Source organism: Cuculus canorus, chromosome 1 (assembly GCF_017976375.1).
Source record: "Cuculus canorus isolate bCucCan1 chromosome 1, bCucCan1.pri, whole genome shotgun sequence".
In the NCBI taxonomy this organism is placed as follows: Eukaryota; Metazoa; Chordata; class Aves; order Cuculiformes; family Cuculidae; genus Cuculus; species Cuculus canorus.
Window position 1 is genome coordinate 175,292,841 of NC_071401.1, and position 23,348 is coordinate 175,316,188.

Below are 23,348 nucleotides of genomic sequence, written 5' to 3' on the forward strand. Positions count from 1 at the left end.
TCCCAAATCCAGTTCCCATCTGCTCCTAGTCCGGTCCAGGACTTTCCCTGTGCCTGCTCTACAGCATCAGTGGTGATGTGGAGTCACCGGGGGGCTTGATTTCATATATTTGTATGTATTATTTTTTAATTAATATTATTTTCCTTTTATTATTGTTCCGTTGAGGCTGTTATAGTTTCTTGCCCACAAGTTTCTCTCTCATTTCCATGGTTTTAATACAGGATGGGGGATGATGTGATTGAGAGCAGCCGGGCAGAGAAGGACTCAGGGTTGCTCATTGATGAGAAGCTCTATACAAGCCAGCAAGGTGCGCTCGCAGCCCAGGCGGCCAACAGTATGCTGGGCTGCATCAAAAGAAGCGTGGCCAGCAGGTCAAGGGAGGTGATTCTGTCCCTCTATTCCACCATTCTGAAACCCCATCTGGAGTACTGCATCTGGTTCTGGAATCCTCAGTATAAGAAGGATATGGAACTGTTGGAATGTGTCCAGAGGAGGGCTACAAAGATGATCAGAGGGCTGGAGCACGTCTGCTCTGAGAACTGGCTGAGAGAGTTGAGGCTGTTCAGCCTGAAGGAGAAAAGGCTCCAGGGAGACCTTACAGTGACCTTCAAGTACCTGAAGGGCACGTACAAGAAAGCTGGAGAGGGGCTTTTTACAGAGGCACGAGGTCATAGGATGAAGAGGAATGGCTATAAATTGGAGAGGGGAAGATTTAGATTTGACATTAGGAAGAAATTCTTCATGACGAGGGTGGTGAGGCACTGGAATAAGTTGCGCAGGGAAGTTGTGGATGCCCCATCCCTGGAAATGTTCAAGGACAGGTTGTATGGGGCTTTGGGTGGCCTGATCTAGTGGGATGTGTCCCTGCCAATGGCAGGGGGATTGGAACTGGATGATCATTAATGTACCTTCTAACCCAAAGGATTTGTATGATTTCCATTTCCTTGGGGTCAGGGGGTGTGTCAGTGAGAATTGGGACGCAACTGCCTGTGTGTATCTGCTTATCTGGCCAAGAGGGTGGCTGAACTGTGACAATGGGTATGTAGTCAGAGACCATTTCCTCTCTAAGTAATCAGCAGTCTGTACAAATATGACCAAGAAGCAGAGAAGGATTAAATGGTTGATTTTCCCAGCTGTGATTGTGATCAGAGAATAGCATCTAATTCCATAAATTGAAATCTGGTGTCTTTCTGTCTATGCCAGGCTGAGTACTCTGTTTGACAAGTGGTGCTTGAACTTGTTTTATAATGAATTGCCATCACTTTTGGAAAAATCGGGAACACTTTGCTGACTTGAGAAGAGTGTACTCCAGAGTCTTCATTTGGGAATGGAAATGTTGCCAACTTTTTCTAAAATAGCCTGAAGTTCAGATTGTTGAAATAAGAAGTAATGAGCTACTGCTGTACGCTGAAGCCTTGCGTGTAATACCATGAAGTGCTTGAGCCTTGAGGACTCCAATTTTGTCCTCGGTGTTAAGATTTCTTTGTGTTTTGTGATTGGATTGTGGGGGTTGTGAAAATCAGCAAGGCTTTTACAGAGTTGCGTCATATTAAATGCAGTATTTAAGGGAAAATGTGTGTGCGTTTTCAATAGATGGGTAAAAACATTGTAGAGATTATTTTCTGTACAATCTGTAACAAAGAAAGGACATCAAATAAGTATGTATGAATTTGCTAGATCTCTGGGGTTTTCTTCTGCTTCATGTTTCATTCTTTTGTGGACAGGCTTGTCTGATTGATTGGAAAAGCTGGTGTCTCTCACCCAAAACTCTGCAAGCATTAACTGAGCTTAAGGAGAACACCTTTATTTAATTTTTTATCATCCCTAGACATTAAAACTAAAGCAAAAGAAAGAAAAGATTCGCTCCTTGCACGGGTTTGCAAACTGTCAAGCTTTGGTTTGATCTTCTGACATTAAGAGAGCCCTTGTCCTGCATCCCACCCCTAGCTGGACTGTGAGTGACTCAATGCTGCCTGAAGATATGTACAGACCACAGCAAATATGGTCTTGCATGACTGAAGCCTTTTTGAGGAGGTGAGGAGCAACTTCTGTTTCATTTCTTTCTTAAATTTCGAAGGTATTATCAGGGTGAAACAAATTAACTCTTTTGCCTGCTTTGTTCAGGCTGTAAGTGTGTTGTGCGCAGTGAAATACAGAACCTTGGGAGTCTCTGGGGCTCTGCTTTCTGGTTGTCTTTCTGGCATTCACAGAGCCTGGGGTGGGGCAGATGCCCTGTGGGTGTTGTACCAGCAGCTTGTGGCTAACTTACAGTAGCACAGAGTAAGTCTTTCCCCCAGAGGCTTGCCTGAAAAGACAACGTGTAGCATAGTCTCCCCACTGTTTTGAAATGTGGGGCTGAATACCTGGGGAGGCTGAGGAGAGACTTCCCTTTTTGCAGTAGAACCATTTCTGTGGGTGGTCTGAACTGACTCGATGATTTTCCCTGAAGTGGAGTTTCAATCTTATTTTCAATATTCAGTGCTTTCAACATTTCCCTCTACTGCAATGAAGCTTAAACATTAATGAGTATTTTTAACATGAGATTTCAAGAAGCGAGGAAGTGAGCAAACCCCGCTAGCCCTTTTTGAGCCCTAGGTATGTTTTAGTTACTTCAGCTAGCTTTCCTTTTTCAGAATTACATTTTGTCCCTCTCTTTGTCCTTTCATGCTCTTGCCTGTCACATACTGGGTTTACGTGAAGCCAGCTGTATCAAGGACGGATTCTGCCAGTCAGTGTTCCCTGCTATCAGGTTCTGTCAGAACAGCTCTACTGGTTCACAAATTTAGTTTGATCAGGATATCCACATGCTGCATATAAAGCACTTCATCTTGCTCAATTCCAGTGTGGTTTGTACTGATAGAAACAGGAAGCTACCATAGCAGACTGCCAGAGATCCAGTCCCAAGTCATTTCCTAAGGTTTCTTTTCCTAACTACAGTAATGCCAATGCAAAATAACATTATAGGCATCAGCTGCTGTGTTCAGAGGCTGACTAGGTTAACAATATAGAGCTCTTCATCCTAAGATTCTCAAACCTTGTAGCTTTATAAAGGAAGTTTGTTCATGATTGCCAGTTTCCTAATGAATAAAACAGAACTTGTTCTAGCCTACGCTCCCTTCTTCTCCCTCACCTGATTCCCTCTAGCTTGGTGCTTCCCATACTTCAGCCCGCCTGTGCTCTTTGTCATTACCAGTTCCTGGCTGAATGCAGCCCATGACATTTTGGGTTGAATTGAGCAAGAACAATAGACTACAGCTGCATTTCCAGGCACTTTACTGTATTCAGCCTCCGTCTCTACAGGATTCTCCCAGGTACAGTACTACACATTGACAGATTTCAAAATTTAACAAGATGGCTATTTCCAAACTGATGAGCGTTTGTTGAGAGGTTGCCAAAGGTACAAGTGACAATTAGGTGCCCATATGCCTCTGAAATCTTGGGGAAAAAAACAGCTGCATTATACAGCCTGTGGGAGCAGTGCTAGGTCAGCTTTATTACAGACTACATGGGCACTTGGAATAATCAGTGCTTGGGAAACAAAGGAAAACAAGGACATGAAGTGAGTGACAAGTGAAGCCCCTCCATCATTAACTTCCATGGTTATAGGAATCACCTCATGCTGAGAATTGCCTTACTTTTGAGCATAGCCTCAGGCCTCAGGCAAGTTCCTTCCTAAAAATCAGTTGCCATCCTAAAAGTTTGATATTTGGATTTTTGTTTGTTTGTTTTCAACTTTATTGGTAAGATATGGCTGTGCTGTTCTATCCTTCTGCTTTTTTCCTATGGCTGTTGGGTTCATGAAGGAGTGAAGCAGGTTTGATAAGTTTGAAAGTCATGTGGAAAATTGAAAAGACACCATCATGGAAAGTCTCTCTTTCAGCAGAAATTGGCTGTGTTGCCCTGCTAACTAGAAGACCTTTCTCAAAGAGCTAATTTGCAGGTGTTGATAGATTGGGGTTTTTTATTATTGAAAGCATTCTGGGTTTGCCACTTCAGTGTCTCAAGCCAAAACTTATTAAAGGAGCTGCCATATGTCATCTGTGACTTGAGACATTTAGAGAGAACTTGATTTCCCACAGGAAATATTTTTCAGATAGTTCCGCCTGAAGATAGACTGGTTTGTGATGACTTTGTGGGTTGTTTTTCTTGATTCTTATAAATACTCTTCCCTGGAGAAAACATTTCCAATAAATACTCTCTTCCCCATCACTGCTCTATTCTTTTTAAGCCTGCTCCTTTCACCTACTGTATGCTGCCTTTTGGTGTTGGAAGTCTGCCATGAGTCTCCTATTTAGCCAAACTGGCTCCTGTTACACTTGCCTGTCTTTCAGAATATCAAGGTGAGCCCTGGCTGTGCTTGGAGGGTGCTGTGCTTAAAGGTTTGCCACCTCTCCTGAGATCCTTTTAGAGTTATGCTGGGGGATCCCACCTACCAATTTGTTGAACAACTGGCAGTCTGCTCTCCTGCAGTCCAGGGGCTGTGCTGCACTCCTTTCTCACTTCTCACAGAATCCTGAACCTCATTATTGCATGGTTGCTGTAGCCACGGCTGCCACCAGCTATCATGTCCCCAGCTAGCTCTTCCCTGACAGTGAACAGCAGATGCTGGAGAGCATTGCCCTGCTTGGCCCACCTGGTAGATATATCAAGAAGTTCTCCCCAACGGCTGCAGAAACCTTCTTCAACACTTGTGTCCTGCTGTGTCACGCTTCCAGCAGTTGAAAGAAGGTTAAGGTAGCCCAAAGAACAAGGGCTTGAGCCATTTAGAGATGTTTTCACCCTGATCAGGTGAGATGGCACTCTGCCACTGTGTTGTGGCTCTCACCAGTCTCCCCTCTGATCGAGACCCACTTTTGAACAGGGTAAGATTCCCTTTAAAGACCTCAAGTGTTTGTTTAGCTGCAAGCACAAGTTTCAGTTTTTCTCCAGGTCAAGTTCCTCACCTGGGTCTTTATCTGCTGGCACTCAGAAAGATAAACATGATCACAGCTTTCCCAAAGTGACGACTGGAGGGTGTTGAGCTGGTGCAAAGCTTCTGTCATATCATCGTACCTGTACCTCTCACTCATGTCCTGGCACTGCTGCCTGAGAAACAAGTTATCAGCATGTGAAATTGCAGTGCAACGGGGAAGCTAGAGCGCTTGCTGTACACGGCAAGGGGAGCATATGAGCCTGTTTCAGAGTTAATTAAGTAGAGAGATGAGATTCTCTTTATTGACAGGAGAAAGTAATAAACGTTTTCTCTTGATGCGGAAGGCAGCTCTAGGTCTGTGGGAGAGCTAGCGCGCGGAACGTCTTAGTGGGACAGGAGAATATCGTAGGAGCCAGATGAAAACTGAGAATTTGGAGATGAAAACCTCAGAGCAGCTTTTGGGCTCATGTTATAGCTAAGGGTGCTACTCATTGAAGACAGTATTTGATGAAATTTGTATGAAATATCATTTTTCCTTTCTAATTATAGAGGTAGTTTAATGATTCAAGAGGGTCATTGGGCACTGGCAGAGGCTGCCCAGGGAGGTGGTTGAGTCACCTTCCCTGGAGGTGATGGGTGGACGAGGTGCTGAGGGGCATCGTTTAGAGAGTGTTAGGAATGGTTGGACTCGATGACCCAGTGGGTCCCTTCCAACCTACTGATTCTATGATTCTATGACTCTATCCACAGACTATTTATGAAGTGAATTTTGTGAGGGGAAAGCTATGAGCTATATTTGATTTAATTTATTTGACAAGCTCTGAGTCTAACCTAGCTTAAGGGCAAAGAAATACTGGCAGCGCAAAAGCAAAAGGCCTTTGTCTTCACTGAATTATTTCTGCTAGCAAAGAAAACCTTTGGGTCTTCAATTATTTCAGTCCCAGTCTGATGTTTGTTTCTTATTACCCAGTCCCGGATCATCTGGCTTCTCATACAGGATTGTGTTGCTTTTTCCTATTCAACCTAATGCTAAAAATGGAGTCTCGATACCCTGGCTTACCCAACAGCCTACTATCAAGGCGTGTTTTGACAGGAAAGTTTGGAACTGCACAGAATTGCTATAAAAACCAATATAAGAGGAAAATGATCACCCTCACAGATAGGGCACAAACTGGAAATAGATGTTCCAGGCTAATGTGTATTGAGACATCGCTGTTGCTATTGAAGAGTAGCACAAGACTGTTAGATATGGGGAGAGTGCGAACGCTCAGCATAAACAGACAGATGGAGACAGTGGTGACCAACCCCTAGCTCATTTCTTCCCTGAAATGATTCACTGGTACTATCCAGAGTCAAAGGAAATAGAAAAGTTATAAGAGAGCGGGAGTCTCCTCCTCCAAAATGAAGACCAGTTTGCCACAACTCTCTGCTGTTTCTGCTCTGATTTATCCCAGAATCATTGAAATGCCATAATAGCTGATGCAGAGATTTCTTTTGATTAATTTCTGATTCATTCTTTTAGGTAATGTCGTGTGTGTTTTGATTAATGGATTAATAGGATGCATTGGCTGTGCTGAGACTACTAATGTCTTTGTATACAATCATGGAAACAGTGCTCTTTCTTAACAGAGTATGAAGAACTGCAAAGTCAAACACTGAAAAAGCTCAATGTCAGTTATGGCCAAAGTGAGACTTAGCCTTTATTCAGTCCATTTGTGTACTTTTCATACCATGGTATAATCTTTAATTACATGCTACACCCAATTTCTTACCTTTTAGGAGCAAGGCTTGAAATGTATTTATCCTTCTGTGGTCAGTGGATTTTTTTGACGACTATGGCTTTTTTCTAGGAAAATTTCTGGTGTTGATATTTAGCTGTTGAGGTGGCAACCTGTCACTCTGCAGCACAGTTCATGTTTTTCAGATTTTCATGACGGAGTTGTGCAAGAAATCTAACAATGGGCCACAGCCACAGTGAGGGAAGTGAAGTTAGACCAATGGCTCTTGTTCAGCTGGTTGTTAAAAATTTCGTGATATCAGCAATGACACTCCCGTGCACGGTTACTCTTTCTCCTTGTTGAAGTACTCTTCTGTCTCTTGGATGTTTGGCACAAGAGAGGTACCTGTGTAACGGGGAGACTCCTACACTGTGTGTGCTGGTTCAGCTGGACTTCATGCAATATAGTATTAGCTTTATGTTGGGTGGACTAGGAATGAAAAACCACTAGAAAACCTACAGCTTCAATATATATTTTTGTTATTTTTTGAGTGCTTTGCTCTCATAGACTCACATTGTTTTTATTCCAGTTCATATTTGTTGTTCTTGCTCCTCTAATTTTCCTTCCTACTTTTCTTTTATTCATAAGTGCTAATTAACTGTGCTTATGAGCCGGAACGCTTTCCTAATGAAGAAGCCATGGGCTTTGTGAAAGTACCTCAGAAGGCATGGAAAGAACGGCCTCTAGCTGAGCCAAAACCAGCACATCTCCTCCTGTTGGCTGGATGGGGAGAGAACTGTGCTATTTAACAGCCTTTTGGAATGCTGCTGCTGCTGTGCAATTAAAAGAAAGCCTTCAAGCAGTGAGAACATCCGTGGTCAGCCGTGGCAGAAGCAAGGGGGTGAGAACCTTGCTGTGGCCATGAAGCTGAGAGTATGCCAGGAGGAAAGGCACTTCCCAGGAGCCTACTGAAGCAGCATCATCCCCAGCTCCCAACATCATCCTCCAATCTTGCTTGAAAATACACCATATTCAAGAAAAAAAAGAAAAATGTCCGAGCACAGAATGAGAGGAAAATGTGGCAGCGAAAAGCCAGTAGGAAGATGTGGTGTTAGTATAATTGGAGATGCATGAGAGTGCCTTCAAATGGAGAAGACTTTAAATGGAGAGGAAGGATTTGTCCTTTCTGGTAAAAGGCAAAATGGGACAAGTGAGTTAATTTTCTGCTTCTGTGCTATCAGTAAATGAGATGGGTCTGTATTTCCATCCCTTCTTTTCCAGGCAGAGTCAAGCATAAAATGGCATCATGCACTTTGGTGCTTTCACATTCTACAACATAATAGCCAAAAAATGTCACTAGGAAGAAATCATCTAATTCACACTCTTTTCTTACTTTTTATGCATTTTAGATGAAAGTTCCCTTCTTGGACTGTCTTTACAGTATTAATACAAAAACAAATAATGGGAAAGAGAGAACAGAAATGGACTTTCATTTGGAGAAATTAAAATCTTTTTATACAGTACCAAATGAAATTGTTATGAATCATTGTGTAACAAAGAAATAAAGAAAAAGTGTTTGATTTGCAGAAGTTCCTGCTTATCTTTCGTAGGAAATGAAGCAAATGCACTTTTATTGCATGAAAGAGCAATCTTCAACGGGCTTGAACTATTACACACTGTTTAACCCAGAGGCTAAATGAGCAAGAATGCAGCAAGAATGAATGTTATGTAAAATAGGCATAGGTTGAGGGAAAGCTGCAAGAATGAAGCTGCATGGGGCTGAAAAATGCCATTCCTAAATGTCTCCATTTCTTCCACTTTGCCCACAGAACAGGGCCTGGAAGAAACCTCAGCCTGAGCTCGCTTTTCTGTAGGGAGAGCAGCAAGGTGAGAAAGGGAAAGCTGGTGGGGTATAATGGAGCACCAGGACCCCTTCTTTGTCTGTCAGACCAAAGTCTGATCTTTTGCACTTCCACACTTGTTGAAATCACAACAATTTCTTCTGTGCAAAGGCGAGTTTGCTAAACACAAAGAATGAATGAAAAGTACTGCTTTCAGACATAGAACTGTATACGTCACACATTCTCCTCACCAGCTGAGAATATCCAAATGCAATACACATATTTCACTTCTGTGGTTTCAAAATTGCTTTTCCTCAGTTAAATTCACCTTGTGAAAACATGACAAATGTGATTTTTTTTTTGTGATTCTTCAATGCTTCTTTGGACTTTACATTACAGTCTTGTTCACGACACAAAAAAAAGAAGTCAGAGCAGTACCAATTTTTTCTCATAGTGCCCCTTTATCTGTGAATATAAATGCAAGCAATGCAAAAACATTACATGGCTTTATAGAATAGCTTCCACTAATGGCATCTTTACACTGCAGAAAAAAATAAGGGTGAAGTTAAGAGTCTGTTTTTGCACCAAAAAGTGCACTGTGACTTTCTCTTTGATTGGTAAGCTTTGCTGCAAAAAGCAGCATTAAACCTGATTTAGAAAAGAAACAGACAGGGAGGAATATCTAAGTCATAATAACCTGACTGGCAGCCTCATAATTAGGTTTGTAGCCTGTAATTTTTTTTCTAAATCATGTTTAAGGACAAGAAATATACAAAAGGTATTATTAAAAACAAAAAACAAAAAAAAAAAAAGGAAAAAAGTGCCCAAGAAAAACTGACATAGAGAAAATGGCAACAAAAATAATGAAAGTAAATCAGGATGAGCACAGTGCAGTGTGCCCAAAAGCCCAGGCTTTGAAAGTAAATTAGGAGAAAAATTAAGTCTGGCTTTTTCCTTTACAAACTATTCTACACTTGGCTTTCTTGACTTGTACAACTTGCACTTGTGAGCACATCTAATGCTGTTTTATGTTCTTATTTAAGAATGCTTTTTATCCTAGGGCATTAAAATTCCAATATTCTTGCTGGAGTCTCTCAAGTAATTTAATAATTCTCTGGTTTAATTATTTAAATGATTACTATCTACATTCAGTAAGCGCAGTAGCATATTGGTGATTCGGAGAATGTGATATATGTGTATTCTCAGCAGTAGAGGAAACATAAAAAATCATCAGTCATGTTGACTCCTCCACATAAAACAATGATAGGGGAGAGAGCATTTTTGGATGTCTAACAACCCAAGAAGATTTGGAACCTAAATCCTCTTTTCTTCCCCACTATGAGGTAAAATTTCTTCAGCACATCAGTTTCTGCTACTGAATTTTCACAATCATTTTGAGATTCTCCCAGTGGGTACATATGAACTGCCAAACCTGGGCAAGATTGAGTTGCATAACATTTACCTGAAGCTGAAACCAGTTTGGGATATTTGTTTATCCCCCCTAAAAATAGAACCTAATCCTTTATTTTAACCGTACCTCAAGAGAAAATTTTATGTCCCCATGCACTCTAAGGTCACAGTGGATGAGCATTAAGATGGGAAATTCTGGTTCAAACTCATTTTTTTTTTTATCACTGTAACACAAGCCTGTGCCCTAGAACATTGTGGGATACTGGGTCCTAAATCTTTCTGAAAATTCCACTTTGCATGATGTTATTAAATGTCATATAAAATTCCTGATTTATATTAAAGTAGGAATTGTAATACACCAAATTTCCTCTTTACCATTTGGTAAAAAGAACTTCTCTTACATTTTTGCCTGCAGAGAGCAGAACCTTCAGCAGCCAATACAGTTGGAGGTACCTTTCTCCTCCTGCCACCTGAAGGTTACTGTCCAGTCTGATGGGGTACAGCAGAAATTGTAAGCTTGGGTAGATGGAAAACCTGAATTCAGCTCTATACCATCTCAGGTATATTTTACCTGACCATTAGCTTATTTACTATGTTGAACAGAAGATGTCCCACCCTGACATCCTTTTAGAAAGAGAAAGAATTCCTATAGAGGGGTTTTAATGGCAATGAGTGTTAGGAGAAAGCAAATGGTTGTAATTCCCAGGCAGAGAAGGAATTCCAACCAAATGCACTGTTAGGTGGTGCTGTCTGTAAGGAAGTGGAGCTTAAGATATGCCTCTTTCTACACTTTTTAATAACTGCTTGAGAAGCTTCTCTTCTCATACTGCCCAAACAAGACACAGACTGGTGTAAACTCATCTGCTAAATAACATAGAAAATACTGTCTGCATGGGGAAATTGTCATTACAATTCAGATTTATAAAAAGATAGGACTACTGGTCACCTCAAGCACTTGTAGGTCATGGATCATTGTCTACTTTGAAAAGATGTGGAAGAACATGGTAGAATGCAAAGGTATAAAACTTGATCTCTGTTCAGCTGCTGAAAATAGGTTTCATAACTAGTTCATGACTGCATAAATGCTGGACTGATTGCTAGAGCAGCAGTCTCCAGAGTGTGGGCCACATGCCATATCTAAAGCATTGTGCTAAACCGAGGATACTGATGGAAAAAAAACCCATGATGTTGTCTGCAGAACGCCACTTTGCCTGATATCAACTGTACCTACAGCAGATCTTGATGTAAATGCTGACTTTCTGACATGAGTGCGTGTTCATGCTCTCTTTCCCTTCTCTCTCCTTCTTCCTCCTGGGGAAATAAAACCTAAATTGAGGGGAAAAAGAACATACAGCAGCTTCCAGGCAGATTTCCAGTCTGGATGGTCAAATCCCAGACTACCAGGTTGTGGTGGTCCTCTGCTGGAAATCCTGTTAAACTAAGTAATTTTCTTGGAGAAATCACCAAGACACTTGTTTTGTAGCACAAAATCCATATTCCCAGAGTGGATTCCTATATCTATCTATGATAACAGAGAAGGAAGTAGATTGATGGAAAACTGACCATGTGCTGGGAACAAGAGTATGTGTTGCCCAGCGTGATTTTAAGCACAACAGGAATCCATGAACAGATGTAAATTAACAGAGAGAGAAAATGCCTCAGCATCAATGCCACGTTCAATGCGTGGGAGAGTTTCAATGCCAGCTCAAATATAGCACAGCAAGCAGATGTCTTTACTACAGTAGGCATACTTAGACCTCCCTGGATTCACAGCAACAGCATAGAATTACAGTCTCTTTCATTCAAAAATTATAGCAAAAATCTACGTTGCCACTTACCTTTTATATAAGCATGGGAGGCTACAACACTCACCCACAGTGAGAGATCTGCAATAAAACCCAGAAAGGAACAGGAGAAATTAAAGAATGAAGAAAGTAATTTTCATCTTGAAGCCAGGCTTCCTTACATAAAAGGATGCAAAATTCCTTGTAGCAAAGCTCAGGAGCTGTAGACTGAATGGGGAGGCTACAAGATGGATGAATAAATGGATGAAAACTGGCCTTCAGCGTCTTCATTGGTTGGCTAGAAACCATTTTGAGGAAAAGGATCTGTGAGTTGTTTTCCTGATGGAAAAATGTTGAAACTTGAGTCAGCAGTGTGCCCTTGTGGTGAAGAAGACCAGCCTCATAAGGTATTAGCAAGAATGCAGCCAGCAGGGCGAGGGAATGATTCTTTGTCTCTATTAAGCAGTTATGGGGTTGCACGTGTCCTACTGGATTCATTTGCAGGCTATAAACACAAGAACCATCAATGAACTGATGCAAGTTCAACAGAAGGCTGCCAAGGTGGTTGAGGCTGGAGCATTTGACCTGTGAGGAGAGTCTGAGGGACCTGGGCTAGTTCAGCCTGGAGGAGAGGTGGCTTCAGGGCATTTAATTGCTGCCTTCAGCTTCCTAAAAGGTAGTTGTAGGCAAGGTAGAGCCATACTCTTCTCATAGCTGCACGAAGGAAATCTCTTCCATTATAGAGTAAGAAGCAATGTAACAGTTGTAACAAGAGAAATAACGGCATGTATTGAAAAACATGTTCACAGTGAAGGTGGTTAAACACTAAAGCTCGGAGAGGTTGTGAAAGCTCCAGCCTAAGAGATACTCAAAAGCTGACCAGATATGGCCTTAAGCAACCTGACCTAGCTTCAAAGCTGGCCTGGCCTTGAGACCTTAAGAGCAACCCTGCAACTTTTTTTTTTTTCAGGATTTTGGGATGCATATAACCCAAGAGAGAAAGTAGACAACAGAAAACGCGAATTCTTCATGTAACGCTCAGAACTTTCCCTGAGAGAGGCAATTTCTGGGAGGTGGAGTGCCCTGGTATCTGTTTCCACACCTGATGGCAGAACGGTTTTGTGCCTGAACCTCACGAGTTTAATACCAGTCCTATATACTCAGAGATAACTCCTGTTCGCTGATAGTCTCCTGCCCTTAAAAATCTCACAATGGTGGATGTTGCTTCTGCCAATTTCTATTAGAAGGATTTATATAGATATTGGCAGAAGCAACATCCACCATTGTGAGATTTTTGGGTATGAAAAAGGATTACTCCCACCTTATCAGGTATATAAGGATATGTCAAAATGCCTGCTCCTTTTTACTGATAGATTTTCATAGCCTGTTTCAAAATATTTGTTTCTTTAAGCTATAAAGTACAAATATCATGTCAAGTTTCTGGAGGATATTGCTCCACACCTATCCCTCTGGCTTTGAAACAGCTCTGCAGAGAGTCACAGAAAATTGGTAGGTAAAAGATTTAACAAATACATAGCAACAACAATTACTATGAATACAAAACAAGGCAGCAGGAGAAGTGCATATTGTGTTTAATCCCGCCTAGCACTCTTCCTCTCGGAGACATTGTAGGAGAAGCTGTTTAAAACTAGTGGTTGGCATCAAGTTCACTTGGAAAATATTATATAAAACCTCCCTGAGTATGGCTACTGTGGCTTCATTGGGTTTATTTTTCACTTTGCTTCAATTTGGCAGTGCACAAGATGGACAACCTTAATGGAAAACTTAAAACTATTGGTGATTTAATACGAGAAGGTACTATTAAAGACCTCTTAAGAACAGGACACTAACATGTATTCTTTATTGGGATGTTGTCATTAAAAAATTCTCCTTCCTATTTTAAAGATGATTTACTGGAAAGCAAAACTGAGATATGAAATGTTCATTTTTAATGATGATTCTGAAGGTATAGAATTATATTTTTCTCACAGATTTACTGGTTTTAATTAGAATCAAAAGTACAGAATGAAGTCATAGTTATAACAAAATATTAAATTTGCATTATTTTAATAGAGGCACCTGAAGCAGTGATCTTGTCCGAAAGAACAGGTAAAGTCTCTGAATATTTGATCTCAAAAGCTAAATAGAACTAAAAAAGTTGACAGACTGTTAAGTATATGAGACAGGTACTGCCTTGAAGAAATAGGTGGCTCTGGGGCAGCAGCAAAACAAAAGCAATCTTTATATTTTTATTAGACTTAGCAACAAATATAAGAAATTCTAACTGAATGCCTGAAGTCAGACCTCTCAAATAATGTCTTTTTGTAATGTAAATGAAAATCAATTATTAATGTAGCATTTCCTGAATGGATACAAAAACTACTTCATCTTTTTGATTAATCTCTTCGGCATACACTGCAGTTTGCATTAAATAGAAAATTAGATGTGAATTTACTGAGCCAAGAATACAGCCCTCTCCTCGTTACAATGCATGCTCTGTGTGCATCCATTGTCTGTATCACACTGTGAAGGGAATTGTTCTGGGCTCCACTGGTAGCTAAAGCCTCCAGTTTCTTTCTTCCCTTGCCCATTATTACCTGACTCACCTCTAAAAATGAATATGCAGGTGTGGGTGAAATTCAGTCTGTGAACTGAATATGAAAAATAATGACATCTTTCACTCACTGCTGCATGAATCAGTCCTCTAGTCTCTACATAAAAGTCATAAAAAACATATATCCAAGCTTAGTTTTAACCAATATTTTTTAAAGTGTAGAAGGAATTTGATCACCCTTCTAAAGAAGCCAATCACCAGGTACAGGAGTACAAAAGTACTACCTTGATGCGTGAAGCAATGTAAGTATGGCATTGTGGCCCAGGCAGCCAAAGGTAGCTGCCAACTTTCTCTCATCAAGTCTGAGTGTTGGCTCAAGTATCTCTGCATTCTTCACTGTTACATACCCATACCCGTCAGCCTGAAGTTGGGTTGTCACAGCTTCCTCCCAAGGCTACACCTCACTCAGAGACCTGAAGCCACCAAGGCTGCAGCCGTGTGGCTCAGGACCACTGGTTTTGTTCGTCATCCCATGAGATATCCCTTATACAACAAACTAGATTTCTTTTTCCTGTCCCTGTATTGAGACCAATAATTGTATTCAGACAGAGCAGATCACAGGAAAGCGTCTAGATGTGATCTGGAGAACCGCCTTCCCTTCCATCATGATTTCTGAATTCCAGTTCATCACTGACAGGGACAGTGGCTAAGTTCTAGCTGGATGTGAGCTTAATTTCCAGATATTAGGTTTGGTTTTAGCAGGTTAACAAGCTCTTCAGTACCTCTGATTTTCTTCTCCCCAAAATGCTCCTTGTAATGCTTAAACTGTCCTGGCAAGTTTTATGAGCCTGACAGATTTCTATAGTGTCTCCCAGTACATATTTTCCACCACAACCTTTTGACACTTAACCTTATCAAGAAACAGAAACATAGAATCAGATAAGCATTTAGGTTGGAAAAGAGCATCAGGTCCATCCGTAAACAATAGATGAGAATAAAAAAAAGAGAATTAAAGTAAGGTGTGAAGCCTAGAGCACCTTTGATTGCACTCAGTCTTCAAAGCCTGTGGATTAGTGTGAATCCTATCTTTGAACTGTTTTAGGTCTCATGTTTGTAAGAGAGTTCTGCTTTCTGGCAGAACAGCTCTGCTTAATTAAGATAATTTGGAACAGCAGACACAGATCAAGCAATAAATGGTATAAAAATAAACCAGATCACACAACAAGATAACAGATTTGTATTTGTCACCAAATCTGATTCTTATATCTTTCCCTTCACCGGTGACATGTAGTTTACCCATTTTAAGTGTTTTTGCATTGCTGTTATAAGTGATGATATCTCCATCACTTTGTGAGTAATTTTCACATTACACAGTGGAATAAAGAGCTCCTGAAACATATAAGAGAAACATCTCTTCTGTATATTTTCATGGCAATATTAACTCTTGCAAAGATAAATTGTGAATGGAACTCTACACAAATTATTCTGAAATAGTGTGCTGTGAAAACTGAAATTTTGTTACATAATTCCTTGAACCATCTCCAAGTTTTTAAAAAAAATCTCTGTAATTTCTAGCTGGAGAATCACAGAATTATTTAGGTAGGAAAAGATCTTTGATGTGATCAAGTTCAACAACAAACCTTACACTGCCAAGTTTGCCACTAAGCTATGTCCATAAGCACCATGTCTGCACATCTTTTAAATACCTCCAGGGATGATGACTCAACCATTTTCCTCACCAGCTTGTTCCAGTAATTGACAACCCTTAATCTACAACATGGCCAAAACTACCTCAGGAATGCTATAGCTTGTTCTTTGACTTTGTAAAAGTTATTTTCATTCAATTTACTGCAATTTCTTTAAATTGAAGGTGTAAATGTCATTCCTGAGTTATTCACCACACCTTAGAATTTTTAATGGTCCCAGGGGTTTGGTCTCAAGTCATGTATGACTGTACCAACACAAAATATATTTGGATATCACTCCTGCAGTGTGAGAAATGAGACCAGGAAACTTCATATGTAATACCAAACACCTTCCAGTCAGATCACTAGACCTGTTAAACTACTAAACTCTTGGTTCAGAGGCAAGCAGACAACAGTTGTGGTACCTTTGTGACTATCAATCGTGACAGGATGGAGAACTTCTTTCTAAAGGCCTCCAGATAATGATGTGAGACTTGAATCTGTCCAGAAGCTATTAGGCTAAGTTGTCTTGTAATGGAAGCTTTTCTTCATACACAAAGCAGCTCCTGAATCTCTTTAGCCTACAGCATGGCATGTTCATACAGCCCAGAAGAAGCCTTGATTTAGTTATGTGGGCTGAGTCAGGAGCTACGCACGTGATTCATTTGTTGCCAGAGAGGGGAAGGCGTGACCATGAGACGGAACGGTGGGTAAACAGGCACAGTACGCAACCATATCATTTTAATCTGCTTGTGTGTGTGCAAATCACCACTCATATCCATATAATGAAGGGAAAAAAAGATTAAAAATAACACTTTTAGAGTGACATCCTTACAGTTATTTTCCACCTGGTGCCTAACACCATGAAAGACCTGATGGCAACTGAGGAGGAGGAAGCTCTCACCACTCCTGTACAACTTGCTGAGTGCTCTTACGGTGAGTTAAATCAGCCATCAAGAGCCATTATTTAATAGAGGGGTTGATCCAAGGGAAGACTTGTTTTCTTAAAATTGTCATTATTCATTCTTGTACTCCCACCACGTGTATCAGCTCTGCAAGATGTGTCTTCATTCAAAATCCTAGCCCCGTCCAGCCAGGGGTATGCTCAACTCCTCTGCTGTGATTAATTTTTACTGCTTCATGTCAATGTTAAGCAAGACCTGTAACACTTCTGCAGCAAGTGAAGATGTGATGAAGAGAATGGCAGTTTTCCCCTAACAAGCTGTCATTACCTAAATAACTATAAATGTTGTGCTATTGCTTTCATATAATTTAGGATACTGCAATATAGACATATAGACATGATTTTGCTGTGGGGTCTTTAAATCTTCCTCTAAGTTTTATAAGGGCATCTGTCAGGTTACAATTTACAAATTCTATTTACTGTGAAGAAAACCAATTCATTACACTTTAAGGAAATATTTAAATTATTATAGTCAGCTTTCTGAAATGTTGCTAATTTGCAGGTTGTTTGTCTTTATTCGTGAAGCCTGTGGATACCCAGGTAATCTTATTTTTTAAACCTTCAAACTCTGAAAATGAGTCATTTTGTACACCCTCTTCTATTTCATGTAATGTCTATTAGCTTCTTAAGAGAATCACTCTGATAAGAAAGTCTCATTATAACACTTAGAATACATTTTCTACATTTGTTTATGTCAATGTTTGGGGAATTAGATTTTTGAAGTATGAATATCTGTCTGGTCTAAACATGACTCAGAACTGGCACACATTTACACAGCCACAACATACATAAGGCTTTTCCTCTTTGACACAAGAATTATACCCAAGAAAAGAATGCTATGAAATACTGAATGCAAACTCACAAACTCAGAAATTAGATGGCTACATTACTGTTTTGAAAAGGTAAGTTGTTAGCCTGCAATGAACATTTACCCTTGTGCTGACAGCTGCAAGTGTGCACAAAACTAATATTAGATTCATGTTTTTTGTTTTGCTTTGGTTTAAGAAAAGAGACAAGGTTAAGATCTCATTTTTTGCTCTCTGGTCCCTTAGGAATATGAGCTGTTATACGAGCTGACTTCACAATAGTACCTCTGTTATTAGACCTTCCATTAGGTACTTCTGGTACTTAAAGAGAAAGCAATACACCTTGCTCCTACCTTCCCGCATGTTCAGGGCGGGTAATGAAGTACAGCATTTCCAAAGTTGGAGGTTTTGTCCTTTGAGAAATGGGTAACTCTCTAAGTGCAAAATAAAAGAAATTTCACCTTGCTCTGCCTGAGGGGTAGTAAAATATAGGAAAAGTCTGTTTATAGTGAATAGGATTCAGAAGCCTGAACGGGAACTGAGCAGAGCCTGTCAGTTTAAAACTCCAGACATGTGCCAGAGGTGAAAGCTACAGCTGTGTTACTAAATAATATAGGCTGGAGACTGTTTTCTGCAATACAGCCAGATGACACTGGAACTTGGCAGATGAACTCTCTTCCTCTCCCTGATAGCCTGGCTACAAGAAGGCTTCCATTGCCAGATCTAGTTGTGTTGCCTTGCGACAACGTAAGTGAGCATGTCTGCACCAAAAACCATAACAGGAGCAATGCTTGCTGTCTAACAGCACCTATTCCTTGCTGCTTTTTTACTAGAGCACATTTATAGATGTAGTTCTACAGACCCAAGCTACAAGGACAAGCCTGAAGCTCTTCTCATGTCAAAATGTAAATCTCAGTGCCATAAATGAACATAACATCTCAGCTGGGAACTTTACTAGGTGACAGGATGGATAAGCTTCAAGTAACTTGAGTGACTGTCAGACCTTTTCATTTTTTTTTCCCTTTGATTTCTTTTAAAATGAAAATTCTTATCTTTTGACAAAAAGTCACCTATCCTGCCTAATATGCCTAAGAATCACACAGCAAAAGAAGGATGAGTTGTTTCTGGAGAAGTTAGTTATTCCTTTGAACCATTAGCATTTGGATAGGGTCAGTTTATTCACAAGCTTAGGTTTTGTCCTTTTTTTTTGTTCCCTATCTCCATCCATAATTTCAGTTGTTAGCAAAAGATGCATCAAAGGTATTGCACCAAAACCCAAAGATTTGTGGCTTACAAATAATGTGTTTCTTTTAAAGGAAGCTTGTTTTAACTTGAGTTTCTTGAATTACATACATTGGTTTCTTACAAAAGAAACTACAGCACTACTGATCATGAGAAGTGGTTATTTGTGTGAAGAGCTATAAAATCTCAAAGTTTACATTTTGAGATGTCCAAGTTAGGACCATTGTTGGGAATCTGTTATAAGCAATTTGGATAAGCGCAGAAAATGTGCAGCTTACTGCAGAAGTGATGCTGGGTGGCATTCTGAAGGGATGCTGATAGGAAAAGATGTGAAAATCAGCTATTCTGAAATGTGCTGCAGATTATGAACTAGCAGTATGTATTGGACAAACAGCTCACTTGGTATAATTCAGTCTATGTCAAAATTTCACAGAATTGAGTTGAGTTGTTTTAAGGAGCAGGAAATTTTGTTTTTAAAGTCAAAATTTTTTATTCAATAATTTTTGTGCTGCATTTAAAAATACTTTTAGTTGAAGATAATTAAATACAATGATGAAAAAATCATAATATATTTCAATTATTCCACCACAGAAAAATTGTTTTCAATCTCATCATTATTTTCCACAGAGTGAGGGAGAAGAGAAAAAATGTTCTATAAGAAAAAAGAAGAAATCGCTTTACATTGAAGGATTATTCTTTCGATTTGCCATTGATTAAAAATGTATTCTCACAATACTAGCACTGATAATGAGCCTAAGTCTGTCACCCCTAGTCATGCTATTTTCCAGATTAATGAAGGAGAGCAATATCTGCTCCTTAATCAAAACATACCTTGTTTTATTCCTGCAAATTTGTATTGAGTTTTGCTCTGATCTGATATAAGTAGATACTGGGATATATTCCTGCTATCATTTATTTTGAAGTGAGTGTAAACAAATCTTTAATTTCTATTTATATGTGTATTTAGAATATACAGGTACTTATTTAAATCATGCATTCATTATTGGAGTCTCTTAGAAAGGAAGGAATTAAATTCTTATAATGAATGGAAGTTGCAAAATAAACCAATAGAGTACCATTATAAATAAATTACTATCATGATAAAGTTCTTGATTCAATGAATCATGCTAAAAACACCATATGAAAAAAGATAGAAGACTAATTGTCAGAATTGATGATGCTAAGTAAAAGTTTTACTTACTGATTATAATGAACCACTGCTTTTAATGACAGTTTTGTGAAAATTGTTTCTTCTTGAATTATTCTTCCATGGTTTAAATGCTGTTTCGGTGGTATATTTTATACGCAATTATTTTGTATATTCGTATACAGCTCATTTGCCCTAGGAAAATATCTCCTGTTGTAAGTTGGGGTTTTTGTAGTATGTAAGTAATTTTTCTATAAACAATATTTATTAGACAAATATTGGTCGGTTTTAATTTTAAAGCTCTACGCAATGTCTAATTTATCTCTATTACTCATACTTTTTGATACATGAACTTTCTTTTAATTGCCACTGCATGTAGTTTGCAACCTCACGGGGCTTAATAAATAATGTCTGAAAAATGAGAAGCTTTTCAGCTAGTAAAAGTCATGAAATTTTCAAGACAGCACAGATTCATACAATAGCATATGTCTAAATACTTATAACAAAAAAAAAAACCTCTAATAAGACCTAGCTGATCTGCTTGTATATAATCAACAGGAAGTGTGAGATCTTCTTCCATTGCTAACAATATTCTGTCCAAAAGACCTTCCAAACAGATATCTTTGGCATGCCATCTATTTTATTTTGTGTAATCGGAACAGAAAAGGAAAAATACATGACGATCAGGAGACTTACTGGATGTGGCTTAATGGTATAAAAAATCATTAATTTAAAAGCCATTATTATTTCAATATTTAGAAAACAGCATGACTTTGGTTGCAGATTTTGGCTTTTTGGCTGTGTTAGCACCATGCAAAAAATACCTAGGAGTATTTCTGAAGAGAAAGAGAGGGGAAAATTGTTCATTTAGTGGCTCTGTTCTTCTGATACCCATTTTGTCACATCCTAGCTTATAGGAGCTTTTTCTTTTTGTCTGCATTAAACTCATATAGATGGATGTCTTCTGGGTAAGGATTAGCCACGTGATCAGCAGGAGACTAAATTCTCTACAGACTCAATCAAAGTCATTGCAGACTAACACCTGGCTCTTTGGCTTGGGGTAATTTTACACCTGAACCACAGTCACAAGATGTTCCAGTTCTCCACACTAAATTAACTGCTGTTACAGGCTGTCATAGCTTTATTCCTCCTTATGGACCTCTGGGGCAGGAAAAAGGTTTGACCTAAACATTTGTGAGGGACAGTCACTGAAAAGAGGTGAGTCACTATAAAAAAGAGTCAGGGATTAATGGCAACAACCTTTTCTTCCAAAAATGTTTTTCTCTTCTTCTTGTACACCCTTTTAGCAGTGAGGTAGCTTTCATGGATTCATCTTAAGGTTTCCTTTCGCACCTCTGCACGTCCCTTTCTGGTGACTTCATTGTCTCATTCACTTGCATGCAAAGAGACTCTACAAGTAAGATATGCACAAATTTATAGTGTAAAGCAGTTGCTGGGTATCATAACCAAATACAAGAAGTCTAAGATTTAGTGTTCTCACCACCCTGAAGAGACACCTGAAGAGGATTTGCTGGTCAGAAAGTGCCGGTCAAGAAAGAAAAAGCTGACCCCTGCACCTGGATTGGATCCTCCGTGCCAATGACTTGTCATCTACATCTGCCTTTCTCCCTTTAGGGTTTTATACCTTTCCGTGTTGATGTTTTCCCTTTTGAATCTGTCAGCTACCAACAAACACTGTGTTCACTATCTCTATCCTCAATTTTACCCTTCTTATTTTGCATAGTTCTCTCTACAGGCTTTCCTATGGGCTTTTTCAGAGCTTAGTAACTTGCTCAGAAGTCTGGGACAAGTTTATACAATAGGGACATGCCGGCAATGGCACTGAGCCATAGGAAGACAGACAGCTGAACCTGGTGGGGTCAGCCGCAGAGTAAGGGAGTTATGTTACTTTTTCAGTGCACCAAGCTCACAGAGGATTCAGAAGCCATCCCTCTGCTCAGCAAGATATCTTACTTTATTGGCAAGTGTCTTGCAGGAAGATTGTATCTGTGCTCTCTTTTTATTTCTGAGTGTAACTGAGAATAAGTATTTGTCTATAAAATTCATGGTGCAGTTTGGCCCTGACTGTACAGCAAACATCTAAACAGATGTGCTTCCACTATCACCCTGATCCTAGAATGTGGAAAACCATCTCACAGTCAAACTCTGCTCTCATCTAGTTCTCCATTTTCCAGTTCCTGATGTATTTCGAGACAGTGCCCTAATCTTTTTATTCCAAACTGACACCTTGGTCTTCTCATGTGACAGCTTTTACAGAGGATGCCCTGCAAATACATTAAAGTGTGTCATAGAAACTTCACGGGGAAAAGAGTAACTCTGGAGAAATAATGGCTACTTGTTTTATAATCATACAGGTGCTTAGGGTGACACATTGTCTCATTTAGAGTCCACTCATGACAGTTTTCATCAGTCATGGAAAACTGCTTGGATTGGTTTCAAAATTCCACCTGCCCACCTACTCAACAGCTAAGTTTACTGTGTGCTGCGCATGAGAGTACAGAATAAATGGGTATTAAAATTAACATTTTAATGACACTAACAGACACAGAAAACAAAGGACTCCCTCTCTGCCTTTGCATGTGGTATCTTATATACATTGAACTGAAACACTCTGGAGAGTGTGCGATGGTCAGAAAAAAATACTCTTTCCTCTCTGTGCAACTGAATGTGCTGGAGTAATTTCCTCAGAAGTATTTTTTTCAGAAGTTTTTTATTGTTTAGTGAAAATATAAGAAGCTGAAGCATTATGCTAAAATGTTGATTTAAGATTCCACGCTATTCATCACTGACAAAAGTGTCTAATGAAAAGTTTATTGACATCAGTAGAGAGGTTCCTATTGTATTCAAGTGCTAAACATCAATACTACCAAGCTAATGACTACTTTGAGGCAATGACTACTAATGACAACTGGAGGATTTCTGAAGTTGATGGCAGATTTCTTGGCAGAAATCAATTACTTGTATATTAATTATGGTAAATAAGAATACTGAGTTCAGAAAACAGATAGCCTGATGTGGCACACACGACTGGAACATTTGATTTAAGGAAATAATGCACAATAAAAGAAATTACCCTTTTGTGAATCAATTGTTATTATGCACACAGTTTCTACACTGCTAATCAATTGTTGAGAGATTAAATGGAAAACATTATGCTTTTTACAAAGTGATACCTTCATCAGTATTCAAGCAGAGACTTCCTGCAAATAATTAGTTATTTCTAGAGGTGTCTGCATTAAAGCCTAACTCTGATAATTATCAAAG

The 23,348-nt window shown here is 39.5% G+C and overlaps 2 long non-coding RNA genes across 2 annotated transcripts in view; one reads left to right on the forward strand and one right to left on the reverse strand.

The window, feature by feature from the left end:
• Positions 1–1,829: 1,829 nt before the first annotated feature.
• On the forward strand, positions 1,830–8,134 carry LOC128854349 (uncharacterized). Its single transcript, XR_008453384.1, has 3 exons — positions 1,830–2,034; positions 3,145–3,311; positions 7,279–8,134. It is a non-coding gene; the product is annotated as an uncharacterized LOC128854349 (long non-coding RNA).
• Positions 8,135–11,718: 3,584 nt separating this feature from the next.
• Positions 11,719–23,348, reverse strand: part of LOC128850951 (uncharacterized) — a 32,730-nt gene continuing 21,100 nt past the window's right edge. Inside the window, exon 3 of the long non-coding RNA XR_008448217.1 lies at positions 11,719–11,767. This is a non-coding gene — a long non-coding RNA (uncharacterized LOC128850951). The remainder of the gene's footprint in view (positions 11,768–23,348) is intronic.